The following is an 18058-nucleotide window of genomic DNA, read 5'->3' on the forward strand; positions in this document are numbered from 1 at the left end:
GTAACTTGTATCTTTAGACCATTGATGTTTAAGGTTATTGATATAGTTGGATTAATATCTTCCATATTTGTACTATTTTCCGTTTGATTTCCTTGTTCTTTGTTTCTATGTTATCTTCCATACTTTTTCTGCTTTATGTAGTTTGAACTGAGCATTTTATATGATTTAATTTTCTCTCCTTTCTTGGCATATCAACAGTTTTTACCTTTTTGGGTGCTTGCCCTACAACTCACAATATATATTTACAACTAATTCATATCTGTTTTTAAATAACATTACACAGCTTCATGGGTAATTCTAGTGACTCATAATAACAAAATCTTCTCAATTCCTCTCTTGTGCTTATATAATTGCTGTCATTCATTTATACTTCAGCATACCTACATATATACATATATGTATATCTCCAAATATGTTGTTGCTATTATTTTGAACTTACGTCTTAGATCAATTAATAAGACAAGTTTTGTTACGTTCACTTATTCCTTCCCCAGTGTTCTTCCTTTATGTCGATCCAAGTATCTGCCTATGTCATTGTTATACTCTTTAAATAACTTCTTTTAATTATTCTTGAAAGCTTATTCTGCTAACAATCAATCCCTCAATTTTTGTCTGAGAAAGTATTTTACCTTTACTTTTGAAAAGTTCTTGCAGGTTATAAAATTCTAGGTTGGTAGGTTTTACTCTCAACATTTTAAATATTTTATTACATTCCCTTTTTACTTGCATGGTTCCTGAGAACAAGTTGGATGTAATCCTTATCTTTGTTGCTTCTCTATAAAGAAGCTTCCCGCCCCTACTGAGAGGTGACAACTTGCTAGCAGCCCTCGCTGGCTCTCGGTACCTCCTCGGCCTCTGCCTCCACTCTGGCTGCGCTTGAGGAGCCCTTCAGCCCACCGCTGCACTATAGGAGCCCCTCTCTGGGCTGGCCGAGGCCGGAGCCGGTTGCCTCTGCTTGCGAGGAGGTGTGGAGGGAGAGGCACGGGTGGGAACTGGGGCTGGGCATGGCGCTCGCGGGCCAGCAGAGTTCCCGGTAAGCGCAGGCTTGGCGGGCCTCACACTTGGAGCCACCGACTGGCACCACCAGCCCCAAGCAGTGAGGGGCTTAGCACCCAGGCAAGCAGCTGCGGAGGGTGCGCTGGCTCCCCCAGCACTGCTGGCCCACTGACGTGCGCCTCGCTGAATTCTCGCCAGGCCTCAGCCAACTCCCCCCAGGGCAGGGCTCAGGACCTGCAGCCTGCCAAGTCTGACCTCCCCCGCCAATGCCAGAACCCCCCTCTCCACTGGTGGGCTCCTGCATGGCCCAAGCCTCCCTGGCGGGTGCCACCCTCTGCTCTGCCGTGCCTGGTCCCATCAACCGCCCAAGGGCTGAGGAGCATGGGTGTGCAGCGCAGGACTGATGGGCAGCTCCGTCCGCGGCCGCAGCTCTAGATCCACACTAGGCAAAGCCGTCTGGGCTCCTGAGTTGGGTGGGGACTTGGAGAACTTTTATGCCTAGCTAGAGGATTGTAAAAATACCAGTCAGCACTCTGTGTCTAGCTCAAGGTTTGTAAATGCACCAATCAGGGCTCTGTTTCTAGTTAATCTGCTGGAGACTTGGAGAACTTTTATGTCTAGCTAAAGGATTGTAAATGCACCAATCAGTGCTCTGTGTCTAGCTCAAAGTTTGTAAACACACCAATCAGCACCTTGTCAAAACAGACCAATCCACTCTCTGTAAAATGGACCAATTGGCTCTCTGTAAAATGTACCAATCAGCAGAATGTGGGTTGGGTCAAATAAGGGAATAAAAGCAGGCTGCCTGAGCCAGCAGGGGCAACCTGTTTGGGTCTCCTTCCGCTGTGTGGTATCTTTGGACTTTCACTCTTCTCAGTAGCTCTTGCTGTTACTCTCTTTTAGGGTCCAAGCCGCGTTTATGAGCTGTAGCGCTCATAGCAAAAGTCTGGAGCTTTGTTCCTGAGGCCAGCAAGACTACGAACACACCAGAAGGAATGAACAACTCCAGACGTGCTGCGTTTATGAGCTGTAATACTCACGGTGGAGGTCTGTAGTTTCACTCCTGAAGTCAGCAAGACTACAAACCCACTAGAGGGAAGAAACTCAGAGCACATCTGAACATCTGAAGGAACGAAGTCGGGACACACCATCTTTAAGAATTAACATTCACCGCGAGGATCCGCAGCTTCATTCTTGAAGTCAGCGAGACCAGGAATCCACCAATTCTGGACACACTACCACCCCTTCACCCTCACCACTGAGCCCCTCCTGGCTTTTCCAAGAATTTTTTTATTATGTTTGAATATGTTATATCTAGATGTAGTCTGTCTGACATTTTTTTCTGCTGTTTTTCAAACATGCTTCATTTGTAGTTTGGTTTGTTGACATCAATTTGCTGAAAATACTCACTCATTTACGTTTTGTATATTTCTCTTTTTGAAATTTTATTTTGTGTAAGTTGCACCTTTTGTAGTTACATTGTTCCTCAGTATTTTGTTCTGCTTTTCTTGCAGGATTTTTTTCCTCTTTGCCTTTCAGTCTTAGAAGTTTTTATTGTAATGTTCTCAAGCTTAGATTATTTTCTCAGCTTTGTCCAATATACGAATTAGTCCAATAAAAACATTCTTCCCTTTTGTTACAATACTTTTGGTCCCAGCACTACTTTTTGATTACATCATTTCACTTCACATTTTCCATGTGTTCTTACATGTCTGCTATGTTTTCCATTAAAAGATCTTAACAGCTTAATCACAGTTTTTCAAAATTTCTGTTTTGATTATTCCAATATTTCTGTCACAGTGACATGATTCTGATTCTGATGCTTATTTGATATCTTCAAACTCCGTTTTTTGCCTTTTGGGATGCCTTGTAATTTTTTGTTGAAAGCTAGACTTGGTGTACTAGATAAAGGAACCATCTAAATAGGCTTTTAGTAATGTGGTAGTAAGGTATGCATGGAGGTATTCTGTACTTCCAAAACTAGGTGTCCCTGTTTTGGTGTCCACGATTAGGTCTCCCATCTTTGGGTGACGTTGAGCTTCAGAGAGATGATCTTCACCTGTGCCTTCCGCTTCAGGTGTGACCAGATGCCTGGAGGGTGCGGAGATGGGTATTTCCCTTTCCCCAGGTAGATTAGGCTCTGGTAAAACTTCAGAGGTGAGGTTCTGCCTGAATAATTTCTCCTAAGGACAGAGCTTAAGAACGGAATGCTCTGGTATATTTCAAGATGGTTATTTTATCCCCGTACCCCATGTCCCCTTCGACTAGAAGCAAGATGGGTTTTTTTTTTTTTTTTTTTTTCTCTGATAGTCACTGTGAGATAAAGCTCCTGGAGGTGAAACTTACAAAAAAAGTAGGGTCACTGTGACTGGGTCCACCTGAAGATTTTAACTGTCAAGAATTGGCTACTCTGAGCTTCAAGCAATTTGTCAATTACAGCTCAGGTTTTCCTACCCAGCACTGGTTGCAAGTTGTGGGTTTCTGCTCTAGTAAGTTTTGATTCTTTGTATCAACCTTTCTCTTTTTTTGTGGCAGTGGTTTGCCCTGTGACCTCGCTTGTTTGCTGAATCTACAAAACATTGTTGATTTTTCGGTTTAGTTCACTGTTTACTTGTAATCTTCTTACATGCCAGACCAGAAACTGAAAGTCCATTTCTTTTCTTTTAATTTGTATGTGTCAATAAGTAAGATTTTTTTTTTTTTGTAGCCAACATATATTGATATAGTTGGATTAATATCTACCAATTTTGTTACTGTTTTCCATTTGTTGCCCTTGTTCTTTGTTCTCATTTTGTCTTTCACAATTTTTCTATCTGGTTTTAATTAAGCATTATATTATTACATTTTCTCTTCTTTAGTATACCAATTATGTTTTTTCCTTTTACATTTTTTAGCGGCTGTCCTAGAGTTTTCAATATATACTTATAACTAATCCAAGTCTATTTTCAAATAATTTTGTAGTACTTATAAGGTACTGTAAGTACTTTATAATAATAAAATAATCTGAGTTCCTTTCTATCCTCCTTGTATTATTTGTCATGCATGTCACTCATACATAGGTATATATACACACACACACATATATATATATTTAAATAAATTGTTGCTATTGTTTTGGACAAACTCTTATCTGTTAGATCAATTAAGACTAAGAAAAAAATACCTAGCAGAAGTTGGTTCATGAGGTTTAAATAAATTATAACATATATTTATCTTCACTCATTCCTCCTCTAACACCTTTTTTTTCTTCATGTACATCTGAGTTCCTGACCTGTATCAATTTTTCTGTCTCATAAGAGCTTCTTTTTATCGTTTCTTACTATTAAGGTCTCCTGGCAACAATTTTTTTTTTAATGATATTTGTCTGAAAAAGTATTTCTTCAATTTTGAAGAATATTTTCCCAGGGTGCAGAATTACACATTGGTGGGCTTTTCACTTACAACACTTTAAATAAAAATATTTAACTCTATTCTTCTTTGCATGATTTCTAAGAAAAAATGTACAACTTAAAAAAATCCTTTTATTTAAGTAATTAAATAAATCAGATTATATTCATAAAATCTGTTGCAGTTTTAAAAATCAGAAGGGTAGACCTGAATATATTGGCATTAAATATTAAAATTAAATATACCGACATATCTCATCTAATTGAACTTTACTTTATTGCATTTAGCAGATACTGTGTTTTATACGAATTGAAGGTTTGTGGTAAACCTGCATTGAGCATCTATTGGCACCATTTTTCAATCATCGTGTGTTTACTTTGTATCTCTGTGTCATATTTTGGTAATTCTTGGAATATTTCAAACATTTTCATTATTATTATATCTATCATGGTTATCTGTGATCAGTGATCTTTTATGTTACTGATGTCACTGTAATTATTATTTTGGGGGCAACAGGAACCCCACCCATGCAACATGGTAAACCTAATAAATATTGTGCATATTCTGACAGCTACACCAACTGGCTGGTCCCCATCTCTCGCCCTCCATCCCACATCCCTATTTCCTGAGAAATAACAATATTAAAATTATACCAATTAATAACCCCACAATAGCCTCTAAGTGTTCAAATGAAAGAAAGATTTGCAGGTCTGTCAACTAAATCAAAAGCTACACATGACTAAACTTAATGAGGAAGACATATTGAAAGCTGAGAGAGGCTTCAAACTAGGCCTCTTCCAACAAAAAGCCAAGTTGTGAATGTAAAGGAAAAGTTCTTGAAGAAGATTAAAAGTGCTACTTAGATGAATACATGAATTATAAGAAAGTCAAACAGTCTTATTGCTGATGTGGAGAATGTTTTAGTGGTCTGGATAGAAGATCAAACCAGCCTCAACATTCTCTTAAGCCAAAGCCAGAATAAGATTCTCTATTCAAATCTATGAAGGCTAAAAGAGGCAAAGAAGTGGCAGAAGTAAAGTTTGAAGTTGTTAGAGGCTGGTTCATGAGAAAGAAAAAGAAAGAAGCCATCTCCATAACGTACAAGTGCAAGGTACACAGCATGTGCTGATGTAGAAACTACAGCAAGTAATTCAGAAGATCTGCTGAAGGTGGCTACACCAAGTAACAGATCTTCAATGTAGATGAAACAGCTTTATAGTAGAAAATGCCCTCTAAGATTTTCCTAGCTAGAGGAGAAGTCAATGCCTGGCTTCAAAGGATAGGCTGATTGTCTTATTAGGTGTTAATACATTTGATGATCTTGAGTTGAAGCCAATGCTCATTAATCATTCTGAAAATCCTGTTGTCCTTAAGAAATTATACTAAGTCTACTCTAGCTGTGCTCTATAAATGGAACAACAAAGTCTGAATGACAGCACATCTGTTTATAGCATGGTTTACTGAATATTTTGAGCCTGCTGTTGAGACCTACTGCTCAGGAAAAAAAGATACTTCTAAAATATTACTGCTCATTGATAATGCTGTACATTCAAAAATGAATGTTGTCTTCATGCCTGCTAACACATCGTCTATTCTGTAGCCCATAGATTAAATAGTTTTGACTTTCAAGTCTTATTATTTAAGAAATACATTTTGTAAGGCCATAGCTGGGATAGATATCCTTAAATAATAAGACTTGAAAGTCAAAACTACTCCTTGATCTAAGGGCTACAGACTGTTGTCAAAATGTCAACACTAACAGAAATTTGGAAGAAGTTGATTCCAGCCCTCATGGATAACTTAGAGGGGTTCAAGACTTCATTGAAGGAAGTGTCTTCAGATATGGTAGAAATAGCAAGAAAACTAGAATTCCAAGTGGATCCGGAAGATGTGACTGAATTGCTGAAACCTTAAAACTTGAAAAGATGAAGATTTGCTTCTTATGGATAAACAAAGAAAGAGGTTTCTTGAAATAGAAGCTATTCCTGGTGAAGATGCTGTGAACATTGTTGAAGTGACAACAAAGGTTTTAGAGTATTACATAAACTAGTTGATAAAGCAGTGGTAGAGTTTGAGAGGATTGATTCTAATTTTGAAAGAAGTTGTACAGTGTGCAAAATGCTATTAAACAGCATCATATGCTACAGAGAAATCTTTTGTAAAAGAGTCAAGTGATGCAGCAAACCTCATTATTGTGTCATTTTAAGAAATTGACACAGCTACTGCAAAGTTTACCAACCATCACCATAATCAGTCAGTAGCCATGAACACTGACAAAAGATCCTCCACCAGCCAAAATATTACAATTTACTGAAGTCTCAGATGATCATTAGCATTTTTTAGGTATAAAATATTTTTAAATTTGGGTATTTACATTATTTTTATACATAATAAATCCAGTTCAGTGAATTCTATCATACACTTCATAGACTACAGTACAGTGTAAACATAACTTTTATGTGAACTGAGAAACCAAAAAGTCATGCAACTCACTTTATTCTGTATTAATTTTATTGCAATCATCTTAGAACCACACCCATAATATCTCTGAAGTATGCCTGTATTTAGAGTTAAATGAAGATATTTTTAGAAGAATATGCTATACATGTTTTTATATGATAAACATTGAAATGTAGTAATATGAATATAAATTATATATGTGCCCTTTATATACCCATGTATGCACATACACACATATACAGAGACACAAACATATACACACTTAAAATGACTGGAAGTATACACATTGAACTGTTAACAGTAGCTAATTTTGAAGAATTGAACATACAGGATGATGTAGCTGAGAGATACAGTTTTACTTTTTACTTGATACAGTGCTCTATTTTTATCAATTTAAAAAGTATACATTAATTTGACGATGATTTAAGGCAGTTACCACTTTGAGAACAAAAATAGAATTTTGAAGTTGGAATTCCTAAATGGACACCTCATTCTCAAAATAACTGACATAGAAGAGCAGTAGTTAATGATTACGTCAGGAGGGCAACCCTTGGGTTAATAGAAGTACACCATAGGCAACTGGAATCTCATTTAAAATACAGAACTCCCAGGAAAAGAAAACACAGCTGACCCTGCTAGGCACAGATAGCAGAATGACTATAGAACAAAGGGAGTACATCACAAAGTTATCTCTATGGTCTCTTCAGGGGAAAAGCACTATGAGACAACCACACAGCAGGAGGCCATGGTGCAGACTCCATGACAAAGACCCATGAAAGAGTCATGTGAAATTAGGTTTCCAACGGCTTGAGGTGAGGTGACATTTGATTATGGCTTTTGGGGATAAACTACAATAATCTGTGGAATTACATGTACCCAGAATTTTACCTGTATTAACTAATAGTATTTTCTGATTTTCTCTTAAAATTAATTAAAGTAGAAACAACATCAAAGAACATTCAATGAAAAAAATTCTAGCACTTCTAGAAAAGATTTCCAGCAAGTTCACCAGATCCAGTCTTCTGGTAAAGAGCTATATAAAATAACTGGAACTTTTGGTGCCAAAGCTGTTTCTTACGCAAGGAGAAAAATAGGTACAGACGGTGTCAGATTTTTTATCCTAATTCATTTTCCAGATTTGTGTAGTTTCTTACCCCCACTATATTTTCCAGTTCAGTGAATTCTTCAAAGAATTTTTGTATTGTGGAAATGAACATGCATGGTGTTTATTTGTGCTACAAATAAGTATTTTCTTACAAGTAGGAAAAGAGTGGGAACCCATTTACTTGTTCAAAAGCAATTCAATTTCCTTGTTGACTGCCAAACAAGCCAGGGATGAAATTGATCAATTTCAGAAAAGTAATGAAAAGAATTGGGTAGGGATTAAAAAGCATCTATTTTAGGGGAAAATCAGTATGTAGATATACTTCAGGCTAATAAAATTATGGCCAAACTGAGTAACTACAATTTTTTGATATCAACATTGTTTTCAGAAAAATATTTATTGGGTTTTATTACTATGTAAAGAATAGATTTGAGTGAACATTCTTTGTGGTTCTTCACATTCCAAGCTCCTTACATAATGTAATGTTTCACTCTTCCAATTATTTCAGCTGGCTGCTGCACCGTCGATGAGATTATTGTTGGGTAAAAGCAAACTATGAATCTGTGTATAGATGTTTGTCTTTTTTTTTTTATTTAACTAGACAATTTTAGAAGTTTAATAGATGTTTGTCTTGTGAGGTAGGATGAACTACTGGAAAGAGGTAGAGAGGCATTAACTGACAATGAGGTAGAGAAAACAGATTAAGGATTTTGTTAGGTAGAGATTATGACGCCATATTTTGATGTATGACAAAACTAAAATCGCTGGCGGATATTTTTTATGCTGGATCATAGTAGCAGATACATGTTCCCAACTGGTAGTTTGAGGTCATGAAAGCGATTAAAATGTAGTTTGAGGAATACATTTTTTTTTCTTGCAAATGTTTATGTTGTTGAATTTTTAAAGCTGGAGACTGAGATTATGATAATAATGCATTTGGAAGATTTATCTAGTACTGAGAACAGAGCTGATTGGACAGTAATCAGTGAGAGACAAAGAAACCAGTTTAACAAGGGATTGTCATCATGGTTGTGTGAGAAGAAAAGCAATTGAACTGAGGTGCTGGAAAGAATAAAAGTACTAAGGGACAGTTTGAAGTAATTGTAAAAATGATTTGCTAGAACAAGAAAAAAGGAAAGATAATTTGACTCTTGGTATTAAGAGGGTTTTTGATACCTGAACACTGGCTTCCTAGAACTCAGAAAATCTGGTTTCTCATTCCAGCAGTGGCATTCACTAGCTGTGTGAGAAAGCATTATTTCCATACCTTAGATGCTTCAACTGTCAAAAAGAAGGTGGAGCACTGAACCAGTCTGTCTGATTTCCAGTACAAGAGACCTCAGTCCGGTGTCTCATCACTGAGTCAGACATCATAATGGATCATAAAGCTCTTTTCCACTGGATACAAATGAAACCTCATGATCTTTCTCAATTAAGGTCTCTAGACCAAGGGTCCCCAAACCCGGGGCCACGACCACTTCATGGCCTGTTAAGAACCAGGCCACACAGCAGGTGGTGAGTAGCAGGCCAGAGAGCATTATGGCCTGAGCTCCACCTCCTGTCAGATCAGCAGCTGCATTAGATTCTCATAGGAGCACGGATCCTAGCATGAACCATGCTTGTGAGAGATCTAGGTTGTGCGCTCCCTAAGAGAGTCTAATGCCTGACAATCTGAGGTGGAACAGTTTCATCCTGAAACCATTCCCTCAGCCATCCCTTACCCCAACATGCTCTGGATATCTGATACCAACTGAAGGAATTTTGTATTCACAACAAAATCAGATTCTAATGTAGGAATTAGGTTTCAGTGTCTCTTCTTGTTGCTGTGTCATCTCCTCATTTTATTGTTTTCAAGTCATGCAAATAGAGAAGCAGGAAAAGGAAAATTGAGAAACAGAATGAGGCAGAGGAGGCAGGAGACAGGGTGTGTGAGGAAAGCCTGTGTTAGTGGGTATTTGTGTTGGTTGGTCAAACTTGAATAGACTTCGTTACCACAGCTACAATCTTTCAGTCAGGATAAGGATGTTTAACAGAATGAAGACTAGGTAAAGATCAAAGAAATGCAAGTCAGCACACTGAGAAACTAATAGGTAATTAACATCAAAATAAATCAATGCCAGAACGAAAGTGTTTTTCTCTTGTGATGGTTTGGATGTGAACATTATCTTCTTTCTCACTCAGAAGGGCAATTGGGGGATCAGGCATGAGACCAAGTGGCCAAAAGCAAGAGCAATTAGATCCAGAAACCTGGACACCACAAAGCAACTCACAGAGAGAAGGGATGTTCTTTCACCATTTGATGTCTGGTTATGATACTTCTTGTCTGAGTTAACGTTTTATTAACACACATATTTGAATACTTGATTAGAAGCCACTGTTGGTGCCCTTCCCAGAGGGGCTGCTGCAAGGGCTTTTGCTAATGGACACACGCACACACATTCACAATTCTATTTTTAATGGCCTCCTTTTTTCCAGTGAAGAAAATCCAAGTCAATACAATTCTAATTTTGTAGCCTGCAGACTAATGTCTATGATATAGTACATAATTATTGCAATAAGCTATTTCCATAGAGGGTTTTACAGCCTGTCTTTAGTGTAAATGAAGGTGATATACAAGTGGAATTAACTGAAGTTTTCTGATTTTAGGGAGACTTTGGTTTGTGCAAACAAATCCCATCTCATTTTGCCTTCATTAATAAATTCTTTCCCTATTTTCATTTTTAATGAAGAAAGAACTTTAATAAAAAAGTTTTATTAAATTCTATACTAAATGTTAATTGAACAGACTAATAATCCAGATATTACAGGTGTATTTAAAATATATCATACCTCTTAATTATAAGAAAAGTAACCATATAATAATATGACTATTGGCCGAGCACAGGGGCTCACACCTGTAATCCCAGCACTTGGGGAGTCCGAGGCGGGCTGATCACGAGGTCGGGAGATCGAGACCATCCTGGCTAACACAGTGAAACCCCGTCTCTACTAAAAAAATACAAAAAAAATTAGCCAGGCATGGTGGTGGGCGCCTGTAGTCCCAGCTACTCAGGAGGCTGAGGCAAGAGAATGGCATGAACCTGGGAGGCAGAGGTTGCAGTGAGCCAAAATCGTGCTACTGCACTCCAGCCTGGGTGACAGAATGAGACTCTGTCTCAAAAAAAAAAAAAAAGAAAAAAAAATATATATACACACACACACACACATACACACACACATATATACATATATGACTATTAAGCTAGTTACTATGTCAAATGGTCTTAACTCTTAAATTGCAATATCTCAATTTATTTCTTCACCTACATAGATGTTTGCCTCTTCTCTTATAGTTTTATCCTCTAACTAGGTCTTCATTATTTTGTCAAGTTCTTATTATGTCTTCTCAATCTTCTTTGGTCTTATAATAAAGCTAATGGTTTTCAGTATTGTTTAGAAACAGGTATGTGATTCCCAGGCAGTAGCCTTTTCTCTCATCTTATCCTCTCTCTCGTCTACTTTGGTACATGCCAGCATTCCCAACTAATGATGCCTGATCAGGATCTACCCTTGTTTCACCAAAACAATCTATTAACCTTGGAACTTCATGCAATTGCTTAACTTACTCAGACTCATTACCTATTTTTACCTTGTCTGTTTCTTCATATTTCTATAAATTGATTGATTATCATCAGAATAAGGGACCTCATCTACCAGTCCTCCTAATAGTGAATACATTCCTTATCCTCACCCTCATTCCATATATACAGAATATATATTTTTCCCTAGTTTGTATATATTAGGGATGCTGTTGCATTTGGCTTTCTTCCTTATTCTATCAATCCCATTAAAAAAAAAACTTCGTTTTTAAATCAAATCCATACATTTATGTGACACATTCTTCAAACTGATCCTAAGAATATCATCTCTTTAATCACCTTGTCCTCTGAGACACTCTCTTTAATTTTATGTTTTGAGATCACCAGGTTGAAAGAATGAGAGAAAATTAGGGGCCGGGCGCGGTGGCTCAAGCCTGTAATCCCAGCACTTTGGGAGGCCGAGACGGGCGGATCACGAGGTCAGGAGATCGAGACCATCCTGGCGAACACGGTGAAACCCCGTCTCTACTAAAAAAAAAATACAAAAAACTAGCCGGGCGAGGTGGCGGGCGCCTGTAGTCCCAGCTACACAGGAGGCTGAGGCAGGAGAATGGCGTAAACCCGGGAGGCGGAGCTTGCAGTGAGCTGAGATCCGGCCACTGCGCTCCAGCCCCGGTGACAGAGCGAGACTCCGTCTCAAAAAAAAAAAAAAAAAAAAAAAAAAAAAGAAAGAAAATTAGGGAGACAATAGAAACATTAAAGTAAAAAACACTTGAGGGCATAGGACAAACATATAGATTAATAATATGATAAGTGTGGTGACAGAGGTGCCTGTGTGGTATTATAAGGTACTTGGAAGGGACTTTTCAGTGGTCTATGAGGTAGGGAAAGAAAAAGAGTGATGATGATCAATGGGAAAACTGGTATTTCCATGCCTAATAGTGAAAAGTATAAATCAATACAAGTTATCTGAAAGGCAATTTGTCAATTTATACTCACAATCTTAAAGTGGATTTTACCCTTTGAAAGTTTTCTAGGAAAAATTTGCCCCAAGATTGCAATGTGATGGTTTTCACAGATACTTGGATAAACGTTGTTTCAGCAAACTACTCACTTTCTACTTTTAAAACATGATGCTGATTTTTTTTTTTTCAAGCCTGGTTTCACATTCACCCTGTCCACGATGCCTATTTTTCAAGCCTTAATTGCTACTTCCTTGTTTCTTATTTACTCTGTCCACACTAGCCAAACTAATATTCCTACTTTATTCCTAAATTGCTAAACTTTATTTCCCTGCTTAAGAACCTGCTGTGCATGTCCATTAACTAAAGCATCTACTTCCAAATGTATCTGGCTATTTTCCATGCTCTCTTTGACTCCTCTCACTCACGGATATGTCTCATTACTTTTCAGAATGATTCCTCTAAATCTTGTTCACTTATTTTATTCCCTATTTAGACCACATATCTTCTGTTTGCCCTTCCATAAAGACGTCCCACCCATGTCCATGTTGCTCTTCGCCATCAAGACGAAGAGCCTGTGCTTGGGTAAGTCACAGGTTCCTATGTCTACTGGCCTTCGGTGGGGTTTGGCCAAAGGGGATGCCTGGTAAGAGATTAGAGGTTAATGAGGTTAAGGGTATGTATTTCCTCTTGATTAGGATGCTTTTTCCCACTTGAGGACGACCTCTGTTTTTTCCAAGATGGGCTGCTTAAAGTAAGATGTTTTTGTGTGTTGGTGGAGGGGAGTGGATCCTATAACCTGTGCCACTCCTCATGCCTTCACACCCAGCATGGTAACAGCACTGCTGCAAATAGCTTTGTGCTATTGCGCTATCCTCTATCTCAGCTTACACAGCTTTGTAATTATATCATTTGTAAACAAGCATTCTTGAAATTATTCTAATTTGAATATGTCCTCTTTCAGGGGGAACATGATTAATATACAACCCTTCTCAGTGAATGGTTTTTGTTTTTCTGTTTCTTAAGCTCTTTGGGTAGATTCTAATATGCAATGTTAATGAACTTGTAGAACATAATAAGGATTTTGGGCTGTATCCTAAGAGCAATAAGTAATGGGAAGTCAATAAAAGGTTTAAAGAGGAGCAAGATGCTATTTAAGATTTGTTTTGAAAGTATCACTTTGGTTGGTATAAACTTGATTGATAGAGAGGCACAAGGAGTTAGGGAGATATTAGTAACTTTGATATTGTCAAGCTAACTGTGTTCTGCTTGATTGGATAGGAGTCTCATCATTGGATAGAAAGGATGTAAAAGCTAAAGAATTTTTGTATTCATTTATATTTACCCAAAGGCATTGAAAAACATGCCCACACAAAATCTTTCACATGGATGTTCATAGTTGTCAAAACTTAGAAGCAACCAATATATCTGCCAGTAGGTGAGTGGATAAATAAATTAGGGTACATCCAAATAATGGAATATTATTCAGCACTAAAAAGAAATGAGCTTTTCAAGCCATGAAAAGACATGGAGGAAACTGAAGTGTACATTGCTAAGTAAAAGCACTCAGTCTAAAAATGCTAACTACAATATGATTCTAACTATGTAACATTCTGGAAAAGGCAAAACTATGGAGACAGTAAAATAATTCATGGTTGTCGGGATATAGAGGGGAGGGAAGGATGAAAAGGCAGAATACAGAGGACTTTTTGAGGCAGTGAAAATACTCTGTATGATGTTAAAATAGTGGATAATGCAATTATACATTTGTCCATGCCATAGAACGCACAGATCCAAGAGTGAACCCTATGAAAACCAAGAGCTTTGGGCGATAATGATGTCAGTGTAGGATTATCAGTGGTAATAAATGTACCACTCTGGTGGGGGATGTTGATAATGTAAGAAGCTATGCTTGTGTGGGACAGGGGCCTAGGGGTTATCTCTGCTCCTTCTGCTAAGTTTTGCTGGAATCTAAAACTGCTCTAAAAAAATTAAGCCTTTAAAATAAATTAACAAACAACATCAACAACAAACACATATTAAAAACAAAGAAAATCTAAATGATTGAATAAGAGATTGTATATCAGCAATAAGGGTAACTAGGCATTCTTGATAGTGTATTGGCCCCCTAAGGGTCTCTATGCCCTAATCTCCAGACCCTGTGACCACAGGACAAGAGGGAATTAAGGTTGTAGATAGAATTAAGGTTTCTAATTAGCTGCCCTTCAAATAAAATTGTCCTGGGTTATAGTGTGAGTTTAATGTAATCACAAGGGTTTAAATGTAGAGAAGGAAGGCAGAAGAGTCAGTGTAGGAGAGCGGGTTGATGATACTACACAGCTGATTTTGAAGATGGAGGAAAGGGCTATGAGCCAAGGAATGTAAGCAGCCTCTAGAAGCTGAAAAAGGAAATTGATTCTCCTTTGCAGCCTCCAGAAGGAATGCAGCCCTGTCAATACTTTGACATTAGCTCAGTGAAACTTATTTCAGATTTCTGACTGCCTGAACTGTAACATAATAAATCTGTTTTTTTAAGTCACCAAGTTTGTGGGAATTTGTTACAGCAGCAATAGGAAACTAATGCACTAACTGTCTCGCTTGTGCACCAACTGAAGAGTGGTATTATTTATTGGCATAAGGGGCATCAAAAGAGAACCAGGTTTGAGGGTAAGAAGAAAAATTAAATGTGAATATCCCCAAAGATATGTTTAGAGATCTCGAGTAGTCACATAACTATGAAAATAAGGTAGAGAGGTGTATGTTTGGGAATAATATTAGCTTTCACTGATTGGACACCCCAGACACTTTCATAAGCTCTCTCTCTAGGTATATGCAAAATCATAACAACATTTTAACGTTGACCTGTTAACAAATGAGAAGATAGAAGGCCTACAGGGGCTTACAATCCTATAGCTGGTGGAATGTGTCCACTGATGACCCTTCACCTCTACACAAGATGGTCTACACCAATGCTTGTAACCACTAGATAAGTTGAGACTTTCTGTGTATAGATGTAATTGAAATGTGGGAAAGAAGGAAACTGAGCTTATCTAGAGATTTTAAAGGGAGAGAGAAGGAAAGTTCAGAACTAAGCCTTGAGAAACTACTGCAGTTAATGAACAATAAGAAAGAATGTGTCTGCAGAGGGGAGGAGACCCAGAAGGAATATTCAAAGACATGAGGAGGAACTCCAGAACAGAGCGCTATTCTGGCAGGAACTGAGGAAAGCAGAGATTTATGAAGAAATGACTGGCCAGCAGTATTAAAGACTGCTAAGATGTCAACCAGGAGGAGGATTAAGAAAGGGGAACCCAATTTTAGCTTGGCTAATATGTATAAGACTGCTGACATCTTCACATATTGACTCCCATTTTATATTAACAATTTATTTTATTTAACTGTTTATAATGAAAATTTTCAAAGGCACATAAGTGGAGAAAATGGCATAATGAATCTCCGTATATCCATCACTAGACATAACACAAACATTTTGCCTTTTTTTTCTGAAATATTAAAATTCTGATATCATGCCATGTCATCCCTCAATATTTCAGTTTGTGTTTACATCATATAAGGATACTTCTTTATACAACCACAGTGCCATTGTCAACCCCAGCCAAATTAATAATACATTATTATAATCTTATATCAAGGCTATATTTTTTCCTGTTGTCTCAAAAATATTGTTTTTCAATTGGCCTACTTAAATTTTAATAAGTTTTAATCATCATAGACATATCTAACTATGAAAGGTGTATTTAATTATTTTATTTGCATTTAGTTATTTATAAAATGTATTTTTTTTATCTTCATTTGCTATTTGTGCTTCCTTTTTCAGTGTACTGACTTCTCATGTTGTCTATATTTTCTTTACAGGGTGCCTGTTTCTTACGACCTATAAAAGCTCTTTGTCTGAATGTATTTTTATCTCTAATTATAAAAATATAATATAAATGTAAAAATATATTTACATTATAACTTTAGTTTCTCATCTTTTTACTAAATCTGTTTTTAGTATAAACATCAAAGTTTTTTCTAGAATTGATGTTAGAAATGTCTTCCTGTCTCAGAGAAAACACAAATATGTCATACATGCTTTCTTTGAATTCTTTGAAACATTTTATTATATTGCACACTTTAACATAGCAACTATTTTAGTTGAAAGAGTGAGAAGGTTTCAGTGTTTTTTCTTCTTCTCCAAACAGAGACACTTACATCACTTGTTTAAAATAACATCTTTATCGGTACTTATTCCAATATTCATTTGAGGTTGTATTTGAAATCTTAGTTATTTCATTAGTGTTTATGCTTCTTCCAGTACCAGAACCAAATAATTAAGCTTTAAATGTTGTATATCTGGTGGATATCTTTCCTCCTTGTCACATTTATTTTACAATTTTTTACCTGCTATTCTCATATTTTCCTATCAGTTTTACTATATTATTTTCTAGTCTATTTCTCTCCTCATTCTTCACCCCTATATTTTACTTTCTGTTTTCATGTCTTTTTCTGCCTTTTTCTCACACACACATATGCGCACGCACACACACACGCATGCGTGCTGTCACCTTCAAACTCGTGTATTAAATGAATACTCAATAATAAATGAATATGCTTCTTATAAATGTACGTGAAAAGAAAATGTAAGAATTGTGGCAGGAAGTACTGATGTCTTGATAATGTTGTCCTCTTATCCAAGACCACTTAAGTGATATTTTTTTATTCAAACATTCTTTGATGTCCTTAAGTAGTGTTTTAAAAATACCTCTTTATATGTTACTAACTTCATTCTGAGGCATATTACCTTTTGTATTGCCAACATTAAAGAAATATCTTCTCTCCTTATATTTTATCATTTTTGTTGTTTGCAGAAATAAAATATTTTGATTTTATATATAATTTTATGAATCAGATAATCTCTTGGGTTTCTATTTTTTCTTACTTTTCCTAGTGTTTTCTAGGCATCTATTCATAATATCTTCAAATAATACTTTTTCTCTCAACTCAATATTTACATATCTTATTTTATACTCTTAACTAACGCCTTAACTAGTGTATTCCCAATATAGTAGTTGATAAATTATAATGTATACATTTTTTAATGTTTCCAGGAATTATGTATATATGTGTAAAAAAGAGGAAGAATAAGAGAGATCATATCAAGATTGTCTATTTATTTATATTTTATTACTGTTGAATATTTAAAAAGTCATTTTAGCAACCTTTAGAGTTAAATTGATTTATATTTTCCTAAAAAATACACCAAGATTTTACAACTTTATGTATGATTTATACTATACATTTTATTTTAATTTCTGTAGATGGGATTATTTACCTTTTCTTTTTCAATGACTTTCACTGTTTTATCTTTTTAAATCTGCTTCAGAAAGCCAGATGTCATTAGATTTAAAAATCATCAGTACCTGAATTTATATATCAAGGCTACTTTTCAATTGATCTCAAAGAAGTAGTGAATAGAATAGTGGTTACCAGAGACTGGGGAGGGTAGGAGGATAGAGTGGATGGGAAAAGATTGAGCAATGAATACGAATATACAATTAGAAAGAAAA

Source organism: Macaca fascicularis, chromosome 2 (genome assembly GCF_037993035.2).
Source record: "Macaca fascicularis isolate 582-1 chromosome 2, T2T-MFA8v1.1".
NCBI lineage: Eukaryota > Metazoa > Chordata > Mammalia > Primates > Cercopithecidae > Macaca > Macaca fascicularis.